General features: G+C 50.9%; 1 protein-coding gene and 1 long non-coding RNA gene across 2 annotated transcripts in view; one reads left to right on the top strand and one right to left on the bottom strand.

The window, feature by feature from the left end:
• The window catches only part of PWWP2A (PWWP domain containing 2A), a 116,932-nt gene that overhangs the window by 82,814 nt on the left and 13,134 nt on the right, over window positions 1-20,984 (bottom strand). The window lies entirely within an intron of this gene.
• On the top strand, window positions 2,791-4,261 carry LOC140689339 (uncharacterized). The gene is made up of 2 exons (XR_012064264.1): window positions 2,791-3,643; window positions 4,041-4,261. It is a non-coding gene; the product is annotated as an uncharacterized lncRNA (long non-coding RNA).

Raw genomic sequence — 20,984 nt, 5'->3', positions numbered from 1 at the left:
ACTTTAACCTGAGCACCCAATTCCCACACCCCGTTCCTTCCTTGCCTTTCTCTTGCCTTACATTCTATGCAGTGTGCAACTCTCTAAATAAATTAACCTTTACTCAACGGTGGCTCGCACTTAAATTCTTTCCTGCGCGAAGCCAAGGACCCACACTTGGCAGGGCACATCCCAGGGCCTCAACTGAGACCTGGGACTCAGCCTTTCTCACTCCCCACTTTCGTTTTCCTGCATCAAATCCAGGGGACGGGTGTTAAGGGCTCAGACTTATGTGTGGGAGACCCAGGGAAACGAGTGCTTTAGGGACACGTTCTGGAGTTGACAAGAACACATGAGAAGTCCACTGTGGCCATGGAGGAAGGAGAGGAATCAGAGACAGCACCTTGTCTGGGCTTGAGCATCTGTGGCTAGAATGCCATTTACTGCAGTGGGGGAGACGGGGGAAGCAGGACTGGGAAGCTGGGGAGACAGTCCTAGGCACAGGAAAACAGCAGATAGTCACTAGGAATGCATGCTGGCTTGGAGATGGCTACTGGACATCCACGTGGAGAAGCCAGAACTAAGGAAATACACGTGGGTGTGACTGGCTTATGCATGCTTTTCAAAAGTCACAGCACAGGAAGAGATCACCTAGGGAAAGAGTGTCGACATGAAAAAGAAGATGCCCAGGGACCACGCAGTGGGGGAGGCGGAGTGTGTCACACTGTGACGCCAAGCAGAGGGGGAATCTGTTTAGGAGACTGAGAAGGAGCAGCCAGTGAGGAAGGAGGAAAACCAGGACATTTGGGGGAAGAACCAAAGCTTTTCAAGAAAGCAAGAGGAAGTCATACGCATAAAACTGATACTAGTGGGTGAATCTGGGAAGGGGAACTGGGTGTCTGGGGACAGGAGTAGAAGAAAGGGAGACTTAATAGGGACCACAGGTTGGAGGTCCAAATACAATTGAGGTGCTGCTGGAGCGAAGAGTAGGTGAAAAGGAGGAAGAGGAAGTGCTGGTCAAAGGGAGTGAGAAACCCTGAAATTGGGATTTTGGAGGAGGTGTGATGCTGGCAGTGGGAGTCAAGGACAGGATCATAGAAGAGAGTGGCTGAGGGGGGTGAAGGGTGAAGTGATGGTGACGTGTAACCAGAAGAACAACCAGGTATGGCTTTCTTGACATAAGAGGAGTCATTTTTGGCCTAAGTCATTTTGTGATCTAAGCCTGGCCACACCGTTTGCCCTTGAAGAGGGCTCAGTAATCAGTGATCTTAAGGAAAGTAAGGGACTGCAGGAACAAAGGAAAAGCAGTCAAAACACAATAGTTCAGATAAAACAGGGTCTTAGTTCCTCCTCAAGGGATACACGTAACAATGGAATACATTTTTGAGTTCTGCAGGAACTCAGGCCCCCACCCAGGTGGAGGATGGAATGATGTTGACCCTCGTGACCTCAGTCAACTAAAGCTTGGACAACTCAACCTTGGCTCCAAGTCTAAGCTGAATTCTCCTCTGCTCAAGCCTCATGAATATGCATGTACCCCTAGCTTAAAACCTCCCCAATTTTGCAGTTTGGGGAGACACTATTTTGGGAGAGAGCCACACCCACCTCCAGTGTTCTCCTTACTTGCTTCAAGTAATAATTCCTTCTCCCAATCTTTGGCTTGATTGTGCCTTTTGGCTAGACACCCACCAAGAGATGAACCCAGTTTTCAGGTAACAACAGGATTTAGAGGAGCGGATGTCTGATCAGTGAAAGCCGCCTCTGGGAAGCTTGTGTGAGAGAGTAAGGAGGGGCTGTGGGCTGTCTACCATGGCAGTAGTAAACCCACAGGAAGTAATGTTTCAAGAAGAGAGGAGGAGAAATGGGTTGCAAAGCTCCACAAGGAGCAAGCAAGAAAGTGGTTTTATCCCCTAGACCCTGATCTACAGGAGTGTGCGGGAAAAACCAACAGCTTCCCTGGAGGGGGCAGTGAGGGAACAGGGTCCTGGTGTGTTGGGGGAGGTTAGATTTCAGGGCAGGAAGGGGAAGCGAACCTGCAGAAAAGAGGCTGAGGGTTCAGCAGTTTTCTGAGGAGGACACCATGGCAGGGTGGTCTCTTAAGGTGGGGCGGGGGACACTGGGTCAGATTAGGAGTTGAGTCAGGACTTGTGCGAACCAGGGTCCAGGTGATGCAAGAGGGACTCCGTGGGAAGCTCGGGCTTCTGGTGGTCAGCGACCTAACAGTTCCACAGTTCCTCTCCAACACATATTCTGAGTCACGCCTTTAATAAATGTCTGCTATTACTTTTTTTTTTTTTTTTTGGCTATTACTTTTACCATTTTCCCAGGCTGCCAGAAGACGGAGCTTCTGAATTCCTCTGGGGCGGCCCTCCCAGTTCACCTCAGAGGGAAACAGGCTGGGGCGGGTCTCGGATTCCAGCCTGGCGGCTGGGGCCACCGCGCACCGCACCCCCTCCCCGCCTCCCCGCCCCCGGCTGCCCTCCGGGCAGCTCCCTATCGGCCAAGGAGCTCCCCAGCTGGGTCTGGTTCAAATGCTGCCTTCAGAGCTCCAGGGAGCTGGGTGTGTCTTCCGTGCTTTACAAAATCGAAGGAAAACAAACAAAAAAAGCCTGGGCGAATCTCCTAGCCCAGGTAGCAAGCCGGCGGGGCGCGGGACTCACCTTGGAAGCGCGCCGCGGGCGGAGCGGAGGCGGGAACCACGCGAGGCGCCTCGCTGGGAGCGAGAAAGAGGCGGAGCCCGAGGCGCAGGCCCCGCCCCTTCCCCGGCCGGGCGGGGCCACCGCCGTGCTCCGCGGCAACCGCCCTCCCCGCCCAGCTGAACCTTAGAGGCCCCAGGCGCCGCCCACCCGGGCGCTGGCCCACGTCCTCCCACCCCGAGGGAGGCAGCCCCTGACCTGGCTGTTAGCCACTTGCTGGGTGGCCTCGGGCGGGTTGCCTCCAGTCTCTGGGCCTCAGTTTTACTCATCTAAAAAGAGGACGCTGGACTCGATTTCTCCAGGGTCCCTCCTTGGAGCGGTGCAATGACCTACCTTCTCGGGATCTGAAACGCCTCCCTCCCCCGTAGCCTTCAGGTGGACCCTGGGTTATCTCGGATGGTATTTATGGGTTCTGCATCCTTGGGGGTAGAACCGTTCAGTGCATCTGTGCTTCCCAGCAGAGGTCTGCACGCTTTTTCTATGAAGGGCCAGATAATAAATATTTCAGGCTTTCTAGGCCATACGCTCTCTGTCACAACTCTTCAGCTCTGCCCTTGTAGCAAAAGCAGCCAAGGACGATATAAACTAATGAACGGGGCTGTGTTCCCATAAGACTTTGTTTATGGCAGCTGATTTGAATTTCTTATAATTCTCAGGCGTCAAGAAAACTTGATTCCTCTTTTTATATATATGTTTTTCTTTCACTTAAAAACACAGAAAGCATTCCTTGCCTAGCAGGCTGCACTCAATCAGGCTGCTTGCCCACAGGCGACAGTTTGCAACCCCTGGTTTATGGCCCAGGCTTCGTAATGTGGGCTTTGGGGCTGGTTCCTCCTCTGCAAAATACTGACAAACTTCAGTACGGTTGTGGAGATGAAGTCAGACCACAGATAAAGCTACTGCATAATTGATATTATTCTCTGTGTTGAAGCTGGTATGTGTCCCGAGCAGAAGATGGAGACTTACAGGTCAGAATGGTGTCTTGTTGGGCCCCGCACTTCCCACCGCCCACCCCCATTTCCTGAGTGCTTACTATGTGGATAAGCACTGTGCTAACTGTTCAACACGCAAATCTCATTCAATCATCTCAGGGCTAGGAGACAATTCTGTCTAAGATAAGGTAAGGGGTCCCCCAAGAAAGAACCAGGCATGGCCTTCTTGACAAAAGAGAAGCCATTGTTGGCCCAACTCATTCTGTGGTCTAAACCTGGCCACAAAGCTTGCCCTTGAACTGGTCTCAGTAATCAATGATCTTAAGGAATGCAGGAACAAAGGAAAAGCTGTCAAGAGACAGTAGTTCAGATAAAAGAGTCCTAATTCCTCCTCAGAGGATATACCTAACATTCTGATACTTTGGGTTTACAGGAACTAAGGCCCCACCCAGGTGTTGGATGGAATGGTGATGTTGGCCCTTGTGATTTCAATCAACTAAAGCTTGGACTCTGTCAGCCACCCAAGCCCCTTCATGAATATGCAGAATATGCTTAAAACTTCCCTAATTTTGCTGTCTGGGGAGACACTGCTTTGGGAAGATCCCCAGTGTTCTACTTACTTGTTGCAAGTAATAAATCCTTCCTTTACCCATTCTTTGACTTGGTTGTGTCTTTTGGCTTGACATGCACCAGGAGACGAATCCAGTTTTTAGGTAACACAATGACATACTCCCACTTTACAGGTAAGGAGACTGAGGCCCAGAGCCCAGATGTGAACTGGGTGTTAGGTCAGCCTCCAGAACCCCTTTTCTGTCTCTTTGTTTTTACCTGTTTAGTCTGGCACTATGACCTCAGACAAAACAGTTTATTTTTCTAGACATCTCTAAACTTTTTGATCAAGGGATAAGAATTAATACTGTCTATATGCCACTGTCATTTTGCTCCCATTTTTCAGAAGAGAAAACTGAGACTTGAAGAGGTTGAAGATTGAAATCTGGGCCTGTCTGACCCCCAAACTGAGTCCTTTTGACTGAGAACAGCTTCTGCCTAACTGGTTGCACAGGCCCCAAGGGGCTGTCTAGGTCTCCTCCCCTCCCTTCCCCCGTGTCCAGCATGTTGGCAAGTGGTTTTGATTTATCCTCGAAAATATATCCTGAATCTATCATTTGGAAGAGGGACAAAAGCTTCTTTGGGGCTACTTTGATCTTTTAAAAGTGCTGATCAAAGGGAAAAAAAAAAGTGCTGATCAGATCTTGCCACACACCCTTTCTTAGAAGCTTGGTAGCTTCCCTAGCTGATGCGGAATAAAATCCCAAACGTTACTTTTCCCACAAGGTACTGTGCCATCTAGCCCCTGCCCATCTCTCTCCTCTGTCCCCAACTCATGGCCTCATTGCCTTTGCTCCAGCCTCCGTAGCCTCCTTTATCTTCCTCTAACTCACCAGAGCACCATGTTCCCTGCCCTCACCTGACCTGTTGCCCTTCCTGCAGGGTCTTTATATGGGCGATGGGAGTGACGCCTCCCCACCCAGGCTTCTCTGCTCCCCGCAACCCCACTTCTTATCACAAGCCCTGTTTCCTCTGTCGAGCAGTCCTGGCTACCTGTTAGTCTGCACACACGGTTTCTCCCGCAGGGGAATGTAAACCCCATTCCAGCAGGAATCATGTTTGCTCACTCTCTCCTAAATGCCCAGTGCTTAGCCTGGGTCTGACACAGAGTAGATGCTCAACAGGTATCTTGTGAACTAATGACTCACTGTGCCTGGATCTCTGTCCTGTCTGTGGGAGATCATGAACTTGACCCAGAACCATTTGACAGACATCGAGCCCTGCCATGTGCCTGGCCCTGTGCCAGCCAGCGGAGCGGCCACAAAGATATGCCCCATCCTGGGCTGAGCGACCCCCTGGCCCCGCAGGCAGAGATGTATGCACACACAGTAAGGCCAGACAAGGTAGATGTGCCCAGGTTCTGCTGAAAGCCGTCTGGGCTCAAAGGCAGCTGGAGGTGATGCCACGTGGCTCCTGAATCCTAGAAGAAATCCTCATCGTCTCTGTACCAGAGCTGGGCCTCTCACCCAGAGCTCCTTCTGCCTGGACCCTCCTTCTCCCCTAAAGCCCCAACCCTCCCTGGCTCTGATTTATTCTTCATCCAGTTTCCACATCCCTTCCTCCAGGAGGCCTCCCTGATCCCCCAAGTCCCATCTGGATGGTATTTCTTTTCTTTCTTTCTTTCTTTCTTTTTTTTTTAATTTTATTTATTTTTAGTGGAGGTACCGGGGACTGAACCCAGGACCACGTGCATGCTAAGCACGCACTCTACCACTGAGCTATACCTCCCCCTGGACGGTATTTCTTTAGTTGATTCCACTCCTAGCACTTATCACTTTGCCTGTCAGCCTGTTTCCCTGCCTGTCCCTCCACCTCCCTGCCCCCCACCCCCACCCCTCAGGCCCAGTTGTTCCAGGGAAGCAGGGACCTTGACCAGCACCCATTGCATCGCTAAGCACAAAGTAGGAGCTCGAAAAATATTTGCTTCCTGAGTGAACAAATACATGAACAGAGGACTTCCTCGGAAGGCAGAATTTCATCTTTCTTGTCCAGGACAAGAGCCCCCCCACCCCCCCACAGCCATGGCCATTCTCTGTGTTGGCAGCTGGCCTGGCACCTCCACCCCACCCTAGGGGCTCTAGTGCCAAGCCCCAAACTGATTCCTTTTCTTTTTAATTTTTTCTTAACTAAGTCTATGATGGTACACATTTCAGGAGTTACAGAGGGGTAGGTGCTGACACGTCTCCCTCCGTCTTCTCCCCAGAGGTGCCCTCCTCTTTGTGGTACCTGCCCCAGGGAGGCCTGAAGCTGCGTTTCCAGACCATGGCGACCACTCCCTGCTGGAAGGGAGAGAGTCAGCTCTGGCATTATTGGCCTCACTCCGTAGCTAGGTGAGGCAGAGGTGATGGAGAGGAGATGCGGGCCAGGATGACTCAGCCCAGGTTGGAAGATCCCCAGGTTCCAGGGAAGCTGGGGAGGCCCCTGCAGAGAGAACACACAGTGCTCACTGTTCCCTATTGCAGGGTCTCTGTTGGGCCTCCTGGCCAAACAGCCTGAGATGCCAGAAAGCTTGACAAAGGATGGGGAGAGGTCCGGGCCCTCAGGGGGAGGGATGTCACACTAGGGTGGGACCTGGAGAAGGGACACTCCCAATCTGGCTCATTCTGCCAGTTCTGGCTCCAATCCATCCCCAGGAAGGCCCTCTCTGCCCAAACACGTGAATCTAGGAAACACTAGATTAAAACAAATGTCAGGAGCACCCAAAAGGTAAACCTGCCGGGGTTGTGGGGAAGAGGCACAGCTGGTTCCCTAATCCCAGGGCTTTCTGGACGACTGGCGTGCCATGGAGCCTCAGGTCTTGTGTGTTTGTTCTTTAAAGCGGGATTGAGAACTCCATTTTTGAGCTACCAATGAGTTGCAAGAGGTGTGGAGGGGCAAGAAAGCTCCCAGTCGAATTCAATTTCCTATTTCCCATCCTAGGACAGGGACGGCAGACACTCTCATTCACAGCCACTCCCACACCCCTTCCTGGCCCAGACTTCATTAGCTAATTATGGTACCTTGTCTGCTAAGCAGTGTGTGTTTGCACCCAAAGATGAAACCTATTTGCCACCCCAGCCCTAAAGGTAGCTCTGCCTTAGCCCTACTAGCCTGCGATGTAGCCTGTGGGAATGGCGTCCCCCTGGAATTCTGCAGTGCACAACCCGTGCATCCCTACATGGCGGGCCTGCCAGGGTGGAGAGATAGTCTTGGAGGCACCAGGGGGAAGATGGGAACAGGGGGAGTTGGGGCAAGGGCTTTGATACTCCCACTCTGCTTCCACCCAGGCATCCTAATTTTTCTCTTATATGTGGGACTTCTTAGTAGGACTTCGCTTGAAACAAAGCAGCCATTGCTAGCAACAATGACACACCCAGTGAAAACTTTTCACTAGAGGGGGGCAGTGAGGCCACAGGCTTTAGTGCCTCTCAGTGCCTGTGGGACCCTGGGCAGCTGACATTACCTATCTCACCATATGGCTGAGGGACTGACAGAGATAACGCAGGCACAGTGTGGCCACAGAGCCACTGCCTGGTCAATGACCACGTGATGACAGTGGGACTGTGACCAAGAGGACGGTCCCTTCCAGGCTCTTTCAGCCTCAGCACTGTTGACGTTTGGGGCCAGATCATTCTTTTGTCAGGGGGCTGTCCTGTGCCCCGAAGGATATTTAGCAGCATCCCTGGCCTCCGCCCAGTAGAGGCTGGTGGTACCCTTCCCCCAGTTATGACAACCAAAAATGTTTCCAGACAGTGACGCATGACCCAAGGAAATAAAACTGCCTCCAGTTGAGAACCACGGGTCTAAGGGGAAATGCTGCAGGAGCCTAGAGAGTGGTGTGGCGGCAGCGGGAACAGGAGGTGGGATGTGGAAGGCAGCAAAGCCTGCCTCCCCCTCCTGGTAAAACTCCACAGTCAGCTCCTCTTGTTTGCTCCCTGGAGACCCTTTGTCTTTGCTGGAGGCTTCCTTCTGATAAGGCTGCAGTAAACTGTGCACGTGTTTGTGTGTGTGTGTGTGTGTGTGTAGGTGGGGGCAAGGAGCAGGAGAGGGAAGGGAGAGAAGGAGGGAGAGACTGGGAGCAGAATGAGAGAGAGACTGCAGGTGCAGGGGGAGAGAAGAGAGCTGTGCCAGGCTGGAAGCGCCTCTGGCCCCAGGTCCTCAGCCTCTGAGCACACCAAGACACAGCCCTGTGGGCTTCTGGCCATGAGTCCTTTGCCCCACTCTGAATGACCCCAGGGAGATGACTCGGTGGCCATACCCAGGCTGGAAGGGGTGTGAGGGGTGTGGTACTGGCCTGGTCTTGGCTCCTCCCACTCCCAGACAGTCCCCCAGCAGGTCCAGTCCACCACGCTTCTCAGATTCATCAGAACCCACTCTCCCCGCCCTGGTTTGGCATCATCTCTTTATATCTGGAGACCTGGAGTCACCTCCTGGCTGCCCCCTGCTTCCACCCTCACCCTTCCCATCCTTTATTCCCCAGCAGGCAGAGCAATGACCTAATAACACTGCCCATCAGATCACGCCATCCTTGCCGGAAGCCCTCTGTGATGACTTCTTCGGCCCCCGTAGTCAAATCCAAACCCCTGGCATGCCTTCAAGCATACGTGGTCCTCAACATCCAACTTTTACCTGAAGTTCCCCTGCCTGCTCCCCCCAAGGTCCCGTGTCCTCAGCATGAAAGTGCCCTTTGCCAGACAGGCCTCCTCAGACACTGGCACCTCGTCCTGTTGTGGGGTCTTCACAACACTTCTGAGCACACGGATGACCTTGTTTCTTCGTTGTCTGCCTCTCGTGGCCTGGAATCTCAGTTCCTTGCCTGTCACTAATGTCTTTAGCCCCAGAGCGCATGTGGGTGGCACACAGTAGGGGCTCCATAAATACTTACGGAATAGACAGACCAGCGGACGGCGAGATGGTCTCAGGAGCCCCTCTCCAGGCTGCGGCTCGGGGGCTCCTCACAGGCTTTGAGGCCTTTGGCTCAGCCAGGCTCACGGGCAGGGCCGGCTCAGCCCGCGGTGATGGGGCAGCAGGCGCGGACCAGACAGCCCTGGGAAGGCGAAAGTGGTCACCAGAGGCAAATGCAAGGATGTTTCAGGTCACAGTGGGGAGGACCCTTGGACAGATTTCCTCATGACTCTGATGATGACCCCATGGTTTCAAGAGTCCTTTCCCTCCTTTCAGCAGTCTCTTTGTGCCACTTTTTGAGAGCGCCTCGTTGTTACTATTATTAAGCTGGCGTATCTCCGAGGAAGAAAACCCCTGGGAGGAGTGGCAGGCCGGCCTGCGCCCAGAGACGCCCAGAGCCGATCGCCGGAGTCGCCCCTCCTGCCCTTGGCCCAGTCGTCCCAGGCGCGAAGGGCGCCGCCAGAGGGCGCTGCAGGTCACTGCATCCCGGCGCACCGGCAGCCAGAGGTAGGTGGGGCTGGGCTCTGCCGCCTGTCCCACCCGCTGGGGCTTCTCTCTCCCTCTCCCTCTCTCTCGGTCCATCTCCCTTTCCCTCTCCCTCTCCCTCTCTCTCTCATTCAGGCCTTCCTGCAAGAAGTGGGGCTGGACATGGCCTTCTCTGTGGAGGGGGCTCCGCATCCCCACCCCCGACTCCCAGACAGTTCCTCTCCAAGCCCCTCACTGCGCAGCCACAGGCCACGTGACCTTCTGAGATGGAAAAGGCTTAGTCAGGGTCTCACTGCCTTACCTCGCTGAGCGGTAAGCTGAGGCACTGAAGCACTGTTAAGCCTGGGTCCTATCCTGACTCTGTCCCTTAAGTGCTGGACCACCTCGAGTGGGTTCCCTAACCTCTCTGAGCTCAGGCTGCAGACTGGCCAGCCTCTCAGGGCTATGGGGTGACACACGCAACGTGCTCAGCACTGTGCCCGGTGTCTGGTGTTGGCCGTTATCATTATGTAAATAGCCTGCCCAAAGCCACCTGCCAAGCCAAGGTGGCAAACCTGGGCCCAGGATCACCTAATACTCAGGTCCCCACTCTTGCTGCTGTAGTGGGCAGAGGCCACCTCTGGCTGCGCCCTTATTTGGAGGAGAGGTCTGTGTTACCAGCTGATGTCACAGGACCGTCCCCAGATACCTCGCCAGTGTTTTGTGCTGTAGGCTTCCCTCGGGAATGGTCTCGCCCTTCCTCCTGGCCTGGCCACGCCTGCGCTCCCTTCAAGCCCCGCCCAGAGCTGGGGAGAGCGGGGAGGTGGTCTCCGATGAACCCTCACGGAGGACGGTCTGCCAGGATCTATCACATGCTCTGCCTCGACATTCTACTTAAGGAAACTTAGTCCTACACATGGCATCTTACAGACTCGAAGTATGGTAACGCACAACATTTTTCACTGCATCTTTGTTTGTAATAACACTAGATCGGACGTAACCTGAACGCCCCTTCAGTAGATGCCTGGTTAAATATGTTACGGTGGAGTCATAGAACGAAATACAAGACAGCTGCGAAAAACGGTGAGGGCCTCTTTGGTATCAACGCGAAACATTCTCAAGCTATATTAAATAAAAATATCAAAGTGGGGAAATAGAGATACAAATATAAATATATACATACTTACATGTATATGCATCCTGTTGCTCTGAAGGACACATACAAAACTGATGGTTTTGCTTCCCCGGGGTGGGGGTGGGGGGGTGGTCGGAGGCCTGGGTGTGAGGAGAGATTTTTCTTTGTAGCCCCTTTTGTTACTCTTAAATATTGAAATATGTGAATGTATTCCCTGCTTTGAAAATTAATTTTAAAACTGTTTTTAATGAAAGGAATTGGTGGCCAAAGAAAAACTATATAATATAACATGATGTGATGATACGATGTGATGTATTTGGGTTGGAGAGAATCCAGCTGGGTTTCCACCTCCCCTCTCCATCCCCCTCTTCGTCACCCTTCCTCCCCTCCCTCCTCCCTCTCTTCAGGAGGCTGCCTTTTCTGGACCAGTTCACACAGTGAGCTGCCTCTGAGCTCTTTACTCTGAACTCAACCATTTGTCATCTATGTATTCCACGAAGGAGATGTGACGTGTTGGCTGCACAGAAGAGGGGACCTGACTGAGCCTCTGGGGTTGGAAAGGTTTTTCTGAAGAAGTGACTTTTTTCCATTTATTCTTTTTTAAAAATAAAGTTTATTAATTTTATTATTTGGGGGGGGTATTTAGGTTTATTTATTTATTTATAGGAGGTACTGGGGAATTGAACCCAGGACTTTGTACATGCTAAGCATGCACTTTACCACTTGAGCGATATCCTCCCCTCCCTTTCCATTTTTTCTTGAACAATCTCTTAAAATCTCACACACAAAGAATTCAAACACACAAAAACAGAGAGACCCCCACGCACCCATCCCCCTGCTCCCACCACAAGCAACATGGTTCATCCTGACTTGTGTCTGCCTCACCCAATTATTTTGAAACAAATCTCGGGCATCTTATTATTTCATCTGTAAATACTTCATTATGTATCCCTAAAGGAGAAGGACTCTTTAAAAAGAAGCGAATCATAACACCATTATCATGCCCTTAGGCGAGGAAGTGATGTTTAAGTTGAGAGCAGGCCAAGCAAGTGCAAAGGCCCGAGGCAGAGGGGGCATGTATATAAGTCTATTCAGGGAATAAAGAGGAGGCCCATGTGGCTGACTCAAAGGAGACAAGGGTGGTGGGCAGCAGCCAGCCCCTCTGGGCCTTTGTGAGTCGCAGTAAGGAGTCTGGCTTTGAACTTTATCCTCACGGGACTGAGAAGCCCGGAATGGCTTTAGTCAATGTTGAGAGAGGATCTGGTGGGCTTTGAGAAAATCAACTCCAGCTGAAGACCTGGGCCTCCCATCGAGCCTGAACTGTGCTTTCCTTGAAGGCTGTGTCTTGTAGGTTGAGTAGTTGTTTATCTCCTGCAAGGTGTTTAAGCATCCATGTTCCGGTCTGGTGCCAGGAACTCTAGAATCAGGCCGACTGGAGTTCAAATCCCACCTCTGCTCCTTGCAAAGGGTGTGACTGCGGGGAAGTCTCCCTCCTTTTCCAAGCATCCTTTCCCTCATCTGTAGAAAGGCCCACGGAGTCCGTGCTTCAGAGCTCTCTCTGGAGACAGAGTAAAACTGCACGGAGGAGTCACTGCAACATGCCTTTCCCTCCCTGCTTCCCGCCCTGCCATATTTTCTTTACTGGGAAACACGCTGCAGAGAGTGAAAGAGAAGCCAAGGGCTCAGGGCTACCCAGGGTGGAGGCCTCACCCTGCTAGCAGCCTTGAGCTCCGGCTTCCTGCTCTCCCTGAAATCCTGTCCTGCGGTTTACAGCCCCAGGGATGGGGCTCCCTCTTGGAGCCGGGGAGCAGCTAAGCTTTCCCATTGGCTGTTTGAGGCCAGTGATGTCCCAGGCCTCAAGAAATTAAAAAAAAAACAAAGTGATAGTTTTCCTCCTCCACTGCCAGCAGTGTGATTTGAATCTAGTTATGATAAGGCCTGAGTCTTCTGCCTGGGACCCAAGGCCTCCCAGTCAAGGACAAGATCCCAGGAATGATTAGATTGCCAGCCTTGGCCAGGATTTGCGGTCTCAGCGAGGGCCACAGAGGGCCACAGCTGGAGCAGGTTGGCCCCATCAACTTTCCCTACTACGTATGCACACACATGCAAGCCCCTGGCCCAGGTGGACCCTTGGACCTGAACACATTCACACATCTCCTTGTGTGTGTTTCCTTGTGTATATCCACACACACTTACCCACCTGCATGTGCACATATGCACATAAACAGGTGTGCATGTGTAAGTGGACACAGCCACACTTACACACACGCTGCCACACACACCCACAATGCTTAATTCTTTTTTTTTTCCCCCGCTGGAGGTAATTAGGTTTACTTATTTATTTGATCTTTTCATAGAGATACTGGGGATTGAACCCAGGACCCTGTGCATGCGAGGCATGCACCCTACCACTGAGCTATACACCCCCCATACTCACAATCCTTCAATCACACCTGCAAACAAGAATGTGCACGCTCATATACAACCCTCCCCCATGTTCAAGACGTACTCCTACAGTCGTAGATCATCGCTGAAGCTGGCTGCCATGAATTCTTTCCTTGTCTGCATGTGTGTGCTGTTCCACCAGCAAAAGGTAAATTCTCTTTCCTCCCTCTTGAGTATCTGTGGGAGAAGCAATGTTCTGAGATTTCTGAATCCAGGCTTTAAGAGGGCTGGCAGCTTTTACTTCCTCCTTGTTGGACTTTGTCAGCTTCCAGGTGAAGACGTGCAACCGTCCTGAGGCTGCCATGCTGTGAGGAAGCCCAGGCCAGTCATACCCGGAGAGAGAGGAGTCACGCTGAGGGGCACAGCCGTGTCAGGCCCGTGACGGAAGCCTTTGCAGACCTTCCAGCCCAGCCTAGTTACTAGCGGGATGTAGCTTTGTGAGTGAGTGGCTCTGGGTGATGCCATTTGGTGCAGACGCCGGCCCAGCCACACCTTGCCCAAGTTTCTGACCCACAGAACGATGGGAAATTATAAAGCTTGGCTGTTTTTAGCCACTGCGTTTTGGAATGGCTTGTTAGGCAATAAGTCATTGCAACACCCATACATATTACATACTCACTTATGTTCATATCGACATAGACTTATGGACACTTATAGACGTGCTCTGCACATGCCTTTGTGCAAGACACTACAGACTGTCTATCCAACATCCATCCCCACTTCTCTTCCTTCCTGGCAGAACTCTGTCAGCTGACCGCCCTTCTTCCAAGCAGCTTTGTGTTTTGAGAGGCTGATCCCATCCTCTGCCCCAGGAGGGAGATCCTGATGCGTTTAAACCAAACTTGGTGGTCTCGTGCCCTTAACAGAGACGGGTTCAGCTCTGGCCATGTTTAGTTCTAGCCAATGAGATGTCGGGGGAAGTAGGCTTGGGCTTCTGGGAAAACTTCCTCATTCTTAGGACAGTCACCCCAGAAGCAAAGATGTATTTGCCAGTCACTGGATTCCTAGTGTCTGAGTGTGGGGTATGGAAATGCCGCAGACATTCTGTGGCCATGAGGATGTGGCATTAGGCAAGTGGAGAGGTGGAAAGAACAGAGGCCCTTCAAGACATTATTGATCAAGGCAATCAGTCAACTTGAGAGTCCTCCCTCCTCACTTCTGGAATTCCAGTCATATGAGATAATAAGTTTATTTATTGCTGGGGGGGTTGTTATTTATTATTCGTTTGTTTTTGCTTGTAATCTAAGGCAGCCAACTAATACCTACTGTCATCTCAGTAAATAAACACTCCCACATCCCAGTGCACAAATAAATCCAGGCCCACACTCAGACAGTCACAGCTGAGCACTGTGCACTCTGATTTTCACGTATACACAGGACATAACCATACTCCGCATGTATACACAGAGAAAGCACAGATCTGTCTCCGCACACACGTACACATACACACATCCCTTCTCACACGTGCACTCGACTCCTGGGTACAATACCACAGACACCAATACACCTGGGCAGTGTGCCCAGAGGAGCACAGAGACACGCACACTGGTCACCCTGATACCAACATGGATTCACCCATTCCTGCCCACGTCTGAATAGCCGCAACAAACATATTTCACAGCTCTGGGGGGCTCCCTGGCTGCAGTGAGAAGCCATTGGCAGAAGCCAAAGGCACCTCATCCGGGGCTGACAGAAGGTTCTGGAGAGAGTCAGGAAAGAGGGACCTGGAGAACAGAACGTGGCCCCGGAGGCAGGAGGTCACGTCCAGTGTGACCTGAAGATGCGCGGCAGCCCCGCGGTCACGGAGGCTGAACTCAACGTGGCACCAAGGAAGGCTGTGGTCATCTTGTCCCCACCTCAGAGTGGAAAGAAAAGCTTCCTCTCTCCCACCCAGCCCCTCCTTTCTTGCTGCCGCGAAACCCACTCTGCCCTCCAAGGGGCTCTTTCGGCTCTCCTTGTAGGCAAACAATTGAATTCGACATTGCACGAAAGTGAAATTTCACCATTGATGGCAGAGAGAAAATACGGGTAGAGAGCAAAAATATATGCAAAGTAGCACTGTGAGTGTGGGGGGGTTCTGATGATCATGAGGTTGTAGCAGTCAGGGCGTGACAGAAAATGAGGCTGGGGGAGGTGGGCAAGAGCTGCGGCGGGGTTCTGAGTTGACCTCGAAACTCCACAGCCCCGTCTGCTCATGCCCGGGACCCCTGGTGCCCAGCAACCTTGCACTTAGCCCTTCATCTCCCCTCCATTGGTCTTCTCATGGCAAACGCCTAACTCAGACTGATAAGCAAGATGTTCTGGGAGATAAGGTAGCAATAAGCAAATTTCCTTCCTGGATTGTGTATGTATGTATTTGGACTTTATTCTCTCAAGCTCCCCTCTTTTGTATCTTCCCATAACCCAGAGGAGTCATCAAGGACATTCTTGTTAAATTCGTTTTTATTTATCCACTGACAATGTAAATTCATCTTTCAGAAAATTTGCATTTCTAAGTTTAGTAAAAAGCAAGTTCCAAAACAGCACATGTGGTACGATCCCATTTTGGATAAAATGTTGGTATGTATATTTATGTGTGCATCATAATAAGGTCTGGAAGCATATACACACCAACTCTACGTTAAACAACAGAGTTACATCTGAGTGATGGCTCCCCCACCCCGCAAAACATCCGAGTGATGAGATTACAGATGATCCTTATAGTTCTTCAGCTCTGCTGCATTTTTCTGAATTTTATGCAAAAAGCACATGTTACTTTTATCACTAGGAGAAAATGATTTCCAACTAAAAAAAAAAAAAGTAATCTACATTTTTGCCAAAAGTAAGAAGTTGATTGTAAGAAAGTGGGAATAAGGAGAAAATTTCAGGGAGAAGTGGCAAAAGGGGAAATGAAATCGACTTGTGCATGATTGATGGAACCTTGCAGGGGTCTTCAGGAGCCCTGACCTGCCCTTACCAAGGGAGCCTTGCCTCTCATCCTCTGAACCAAGGCCCACCAAACAGGCAAAGAGAATCATAGAAAAAGCTCCCAGTTCAAGGAATGTCTGATCTAGATGGCAGTCTCAGTCACGTGTGTGGGAAAAAACATGCCAGGCAGGAAATGAGAGGTGAGCAGGAGAGAGAACTCACCTGGGGGTGGGGACATACTGGTTCTGTTCCCAGCTCTGGCACCTGGGGCCTTGGGCAAGTTGTGTCACCTGTGTGAACCTGTCTCTTATCTATCAAGGAGGTATAATGATAAGATGGGGATGCTGTGATGATCAGATGAGATAAACTATCTGTGACCGCTCTGTGAACTCCTGAGGTGTGCCATAGGTCACCTTTGCACCTGCAGCAGTGCCTCTGGTGCAAAGGAATCCATCCATCCCTAAGATGGAAATTCAGACCCTAGCAGTAGGCAAGTGGGGTAGACCATTTCAGGGCAGGGCCACCTTTGGATGGCTCTTAAAAATCCCACCACGCAGCCTGCACCCTGCACAGCTTTGACATTACAGAATATAAAGTCAGGGAGGGCACCTGGGTCTCAGCACAAAGACCCACACAGCTGGTTCCCCTCTGCACAGCGGTACACACCAAGGACAAAAGCATAAGAGCAGCCACTTGCTGGCCTTCTCTGAATGTCCAGTCCTTTCCATAAATTTAACTGCCTGCTCCGGATAATTACTTTTCTCCTGCTTGTGAGCTTAGAGCAACAGTAGTTCCCAATAACTAGACTTAATAAGGCTAAATTATAATGAGTGTCCTGCGGAATTACATAGCGCATTAACACCAAATGAGATCATTAGAAATTCATTAGGAGTGATTCCTGTGGCTGTCACAGGAATTAATCACGTTTAGCCAGCGGCAGGAGAGGGGGCGATGAATAAATGCACAGGGAACCGGATGAAGACCTCTTGGCATCTGACTTTGGCCCGAAGCAATATTTTTCGAGGGTCATGGGCTGCTTTGGTTGTAAGTTTGGAGGTGAGGTTGTTTGGGTGTTGTTGGATCTACCTCCTTGCTTCCTCCTCCTTCCTGGCTCTGGTGCCTGGCTAGGATTAGACCCACAAATGTAGGGGTGGCCAATCTTCTTTTCCAGTCCTGGGGCGCTGAGAAATTATAGAGAGGACTTAGGGTTCTTGCCTGCATGGCATGCATGTCCCCTTCCTCTGTAAGAGCCCTTCCAAGTCCTTTCCGTGTTCCTTGAAGACCTTTCCTACCCACTGCTGGATAGAGGCCTTCATGAGACTGTCCGTCAAGACCCACCCCCAGGGCTTGGATACAGCTTAGCTAGGCCAATTGAACTTTGTCTCCTGGTACTTTTTTATTAGCTAGCATGTACTAAGTATTTGCTAGGTGCCAGGCCCTTTTCTAAGTCTCTTCATATATTGAGTTATCAATGCCTCCATGTCTCTAGGAGGCAGGTTTAATTGTTAGCCCCATTCTGTCAACGAGGAGGAATCTCAAACACAGAAGTTAAGTGACCTGTCCAGGTGATACAGCTAGTAATTGGCTGAGCTGGGAATCGGAGTCTTCGGTAGAGGGTTGCAAGGAAGGACGGCGGTTGAAGGTGAGTCCCTGGATGTCAGTTTCCCAAGGGGTCTGTGTCTTCTTTCCCCCTTGCTCTCTGGTGCTACAGGCTAACTTGAGGTCTCGTGGTTTTGCTTTTCCGCTCCTTCTATCGCTACCCCACACCCTCCAAGAAATATTCCCCTTTTAAAATTTTGTCACCAAGAATCAGAGTCTGTACTTTCATCTGAAAGAGCCCCGAATCACCCAGCAGGTATTTGTAAAGCCCTTGCCGCTGTACACGTCACACAGAAACAAAAGGCCGATTTCTGCCCTCCGGCTGCTTGGGTCTCAGATGGAAAAGCAGTGGGAACAACTGAATCCTGAGCTCTCCTGTGCAGGTTCCAAGTGGAAGACAGGAAGACCTGAGTGGGCTAGATGGGAGGAGAAAAGCTTTCATCCAGGGCACAGCACGTGCTCTCTGGGGAGAGTCACGGTCATGGACACCTTTGATCATCTGCCCATCCCACAGTCCCTTCTTCAAACACTTCCCTCTCTACTCAGTACAGCCAGACCTGGTGGCTAAGGTGGTGCCTCAGGACCCCACTGGTGGGGAGAAGCATCTGCACCCTGCCTCTGTTTAGAGAGCTCCCCCACTGCATGGACTCCACCTTCCAGGACGAAGCTGAAAAGGCCAGATACTCGTGTTCCCATCACCCCGTCACGAGGTGCCTGCGTGTGAACTGGGTTTGACCAATCAGACACCCCTAATGAGCTGCAGAGAAGCAGGGGCAAGAGAATCCATTCTGGTGGTGGTGGGAGCCACGATCAGTGCCCAGGGGAAAGGTGGCTTCAGTGACAGGGCGCAGTGCCACCGCTGATAAGGGCTGCAAACTCTCCAGTCCAGCTTTTGCTGGTACTGGCGGCGGGATCCTCACAAAAGCCATTTCCCTACTTGTTTTCCAAGCCTGAAAATTATGTGATCTAGTTGATATCCTTACAGTACATTTCTTTTCTGTTCAAATCGGTTTCCATAGCTCGCGATGAAGAGCATCTGGCTCCCTGCCCACGGCTGATTGGACCAGAGGTGAACACTTGACTCAGGATGGACCAATCAGATTTTCTCTCTCTTGGCTTGGCTTCTGTTGCCTGTTCTGAAAGCCCTGTTGTCTGCCAGCACGTGGACAGCAGAGAAAGGAGGTGTGTGGAGAATCAGGTGGACACAGAGAGAAGCTGCAGATGGAGTTGGGGGCGGGGAGAGAGAGAAAGAGAAAGAGAGAGAGAGAGACAGATTCCTTTAGTGCCTCATGAAGTCTGTTTCCACCCCTTTGGGTTCCCTGAGTTGCCTCTGCAGCCTTAAAAAATTAGGTTGAACCATGTGAAACTGTTTTTATAGGTCGAAAAGGTCAAATAGCAGCAATTATGCATGCTGTAACCTGTTAAGTTCCCCTTTTGGCCTAAGCTGGTCCAAGAGGGTTTCTTTACTTGCAACCCAAAGGGCTTTGTCCGCACCAGTCAGACATTCCATTAACTCAGAAGCAGGGAGTGGAACAGGCAGAGACACAGAGCAGAAGCAGGAAACAAGGGGTTTTCCTGTCTGGCAAAGTGCTTTGTCCCCCGTGAGGAGGTGGCCCTGCAGACCAGTGGCCACAGGACTTCCCATCTCGTCTCCGGGTACTGACTCTGAGGTCACTGTCCTCCGCTGCTTTATCACCCAGGAACTCCCGGAACAAGTTCAGCTCCACTCTACTCGCCTCAGTTAATTCCACAGTTGACCCTTGAACAGCAGGGGTTTGACCTGCCTGGGTCCACTTATATGTGGATTTTTTCCAATAGTAAATGGAAAAGTACTACACAATCTGCAGTTGGTTGAGTCCACGAATGTGGAGGAAGCACAGATACGGGGAGGGGGGCAAGTTTTCCACAGATTTTCGACCGAGCCAACTGTCTGTGCCCCTAGTCCCTGGCATTGTCTGAGGGTTAACTGTATTCATGTTAATACATGGTCTTGAATAAGGCTTTCATTTTTGTTTTCTCATATGTGCATCTTTTCCTACCTAACCAAAGTGTCCAATCACTGAGGACTGATCGAATAAGTTGTGATATATCCATACAGCAGATTGTTTTATGGACATCAAAGTGATGGCTGGGGTGGGCACTCGGGAGGTGGGAGTGATGGAGAAGACCTGATAAGGGTAGGTGGCATGAAGAATGGGGTTGGGAACCACCCGTGATGAGGGGAAGGACCACTGAGCTGTTCAAAACCTGGCTGAGGGCAGACCATGAATTTGTGGTGGCGTTGTCACCCCCACTGTTCTCACTGTTGCACCTTTTCTCCTGGTTGTAGCCAGCAGTCCTGGGGATGGGAGGTAGAGAGACGAATTGGTTTTCTGTCCCAAGATGGGACCTGGGAAGCCAAGGTGGGCAAAGGACTTGAAGGGTCCTGGCAGAGAAAGTGACGCATCCATGGGCTGGACAGGAAAGGAAGTGAAGCTAAGAGCAGGGGATGAGCTGGGGGAAAGGGGACGAGATGTCAGGCTGGGAGCTTCATCCAATGGGGTGGGGACTGTATTCTCTTCTGCTGTGTATCTTCCTTCCTTAATACATAGCTGGGTGCTCAGTAAATGCATTTTGAATGAATGAATGAACGCATGGGTTATGACTCTGACATTAGAGCCAGAGACTGGCATTTTGCTTTTCATCAGAGAGCCAGCAGCATCGATAGTGGTGGCAAGTACCGCTTCAAGTCAGAGAAAACTGAGTTGAAATCCAAGCTTCATCAACAGACTCACAGACATAGAATACAACTTGGGGTTGCCAGGGGGGAGGTGGGTGGGAAGGGACAGTTCGAGATTTGTACATACTGACAGGTATATTTGAATAGATAAACAAGTTTATGCTGTATAACACAGGGAAATAGATACAATATCTTCTAGTAGCTCACGATGAAAAAGAATATGAAAGTGAATAGATGTATATTCATGTATGACTGAAAAATTGTGCTATACACCAGAAATTGACACAACATTGTAAACTAACTGTAAGTCAATAAAAAAAAAGAGGAAAAAAATTCCAAGCTTCATCAACAAAAAGCTGTGTGACCTTGGACAAGCCACCTAACCTTTCTGAGCCTAGACCTTCTTTTCTATAAATGAGGATAATAACAGCTGTCTGGGAAGTTTGTTCCAGGGATTAAATGAGATGCTATGTGTTGAGTACCTGGCATAGTATCTGGCAATCTGGGATCACTTGTTAAGTACTACAGGAGAAATAATGGTCTCCAAGAGCCTGGGGGCTTCATCCAAATCCAACTGCTACTTTCAGTTAGAGGACACGAGTGCAGGACCTGAA

The sequence above is a fragment of the Vicugna pacos genome, chromosome 3, assembly GCF_048564905.1.
Source record: "Vicugna pacos chromosome 3, VicPac4, whole genome shotgun sequence".
NCBI lineage: Eukaryota > Metazoa > Chordata > Mammalia > Artiodactyla > Camelidae > Vicugna > Vicugna pacos.
The sequence above is the reverse complement of the archived record's forward strand: the minus strand, read 5'-3'. Positions and strand labels throughout refer to the sequence as shown.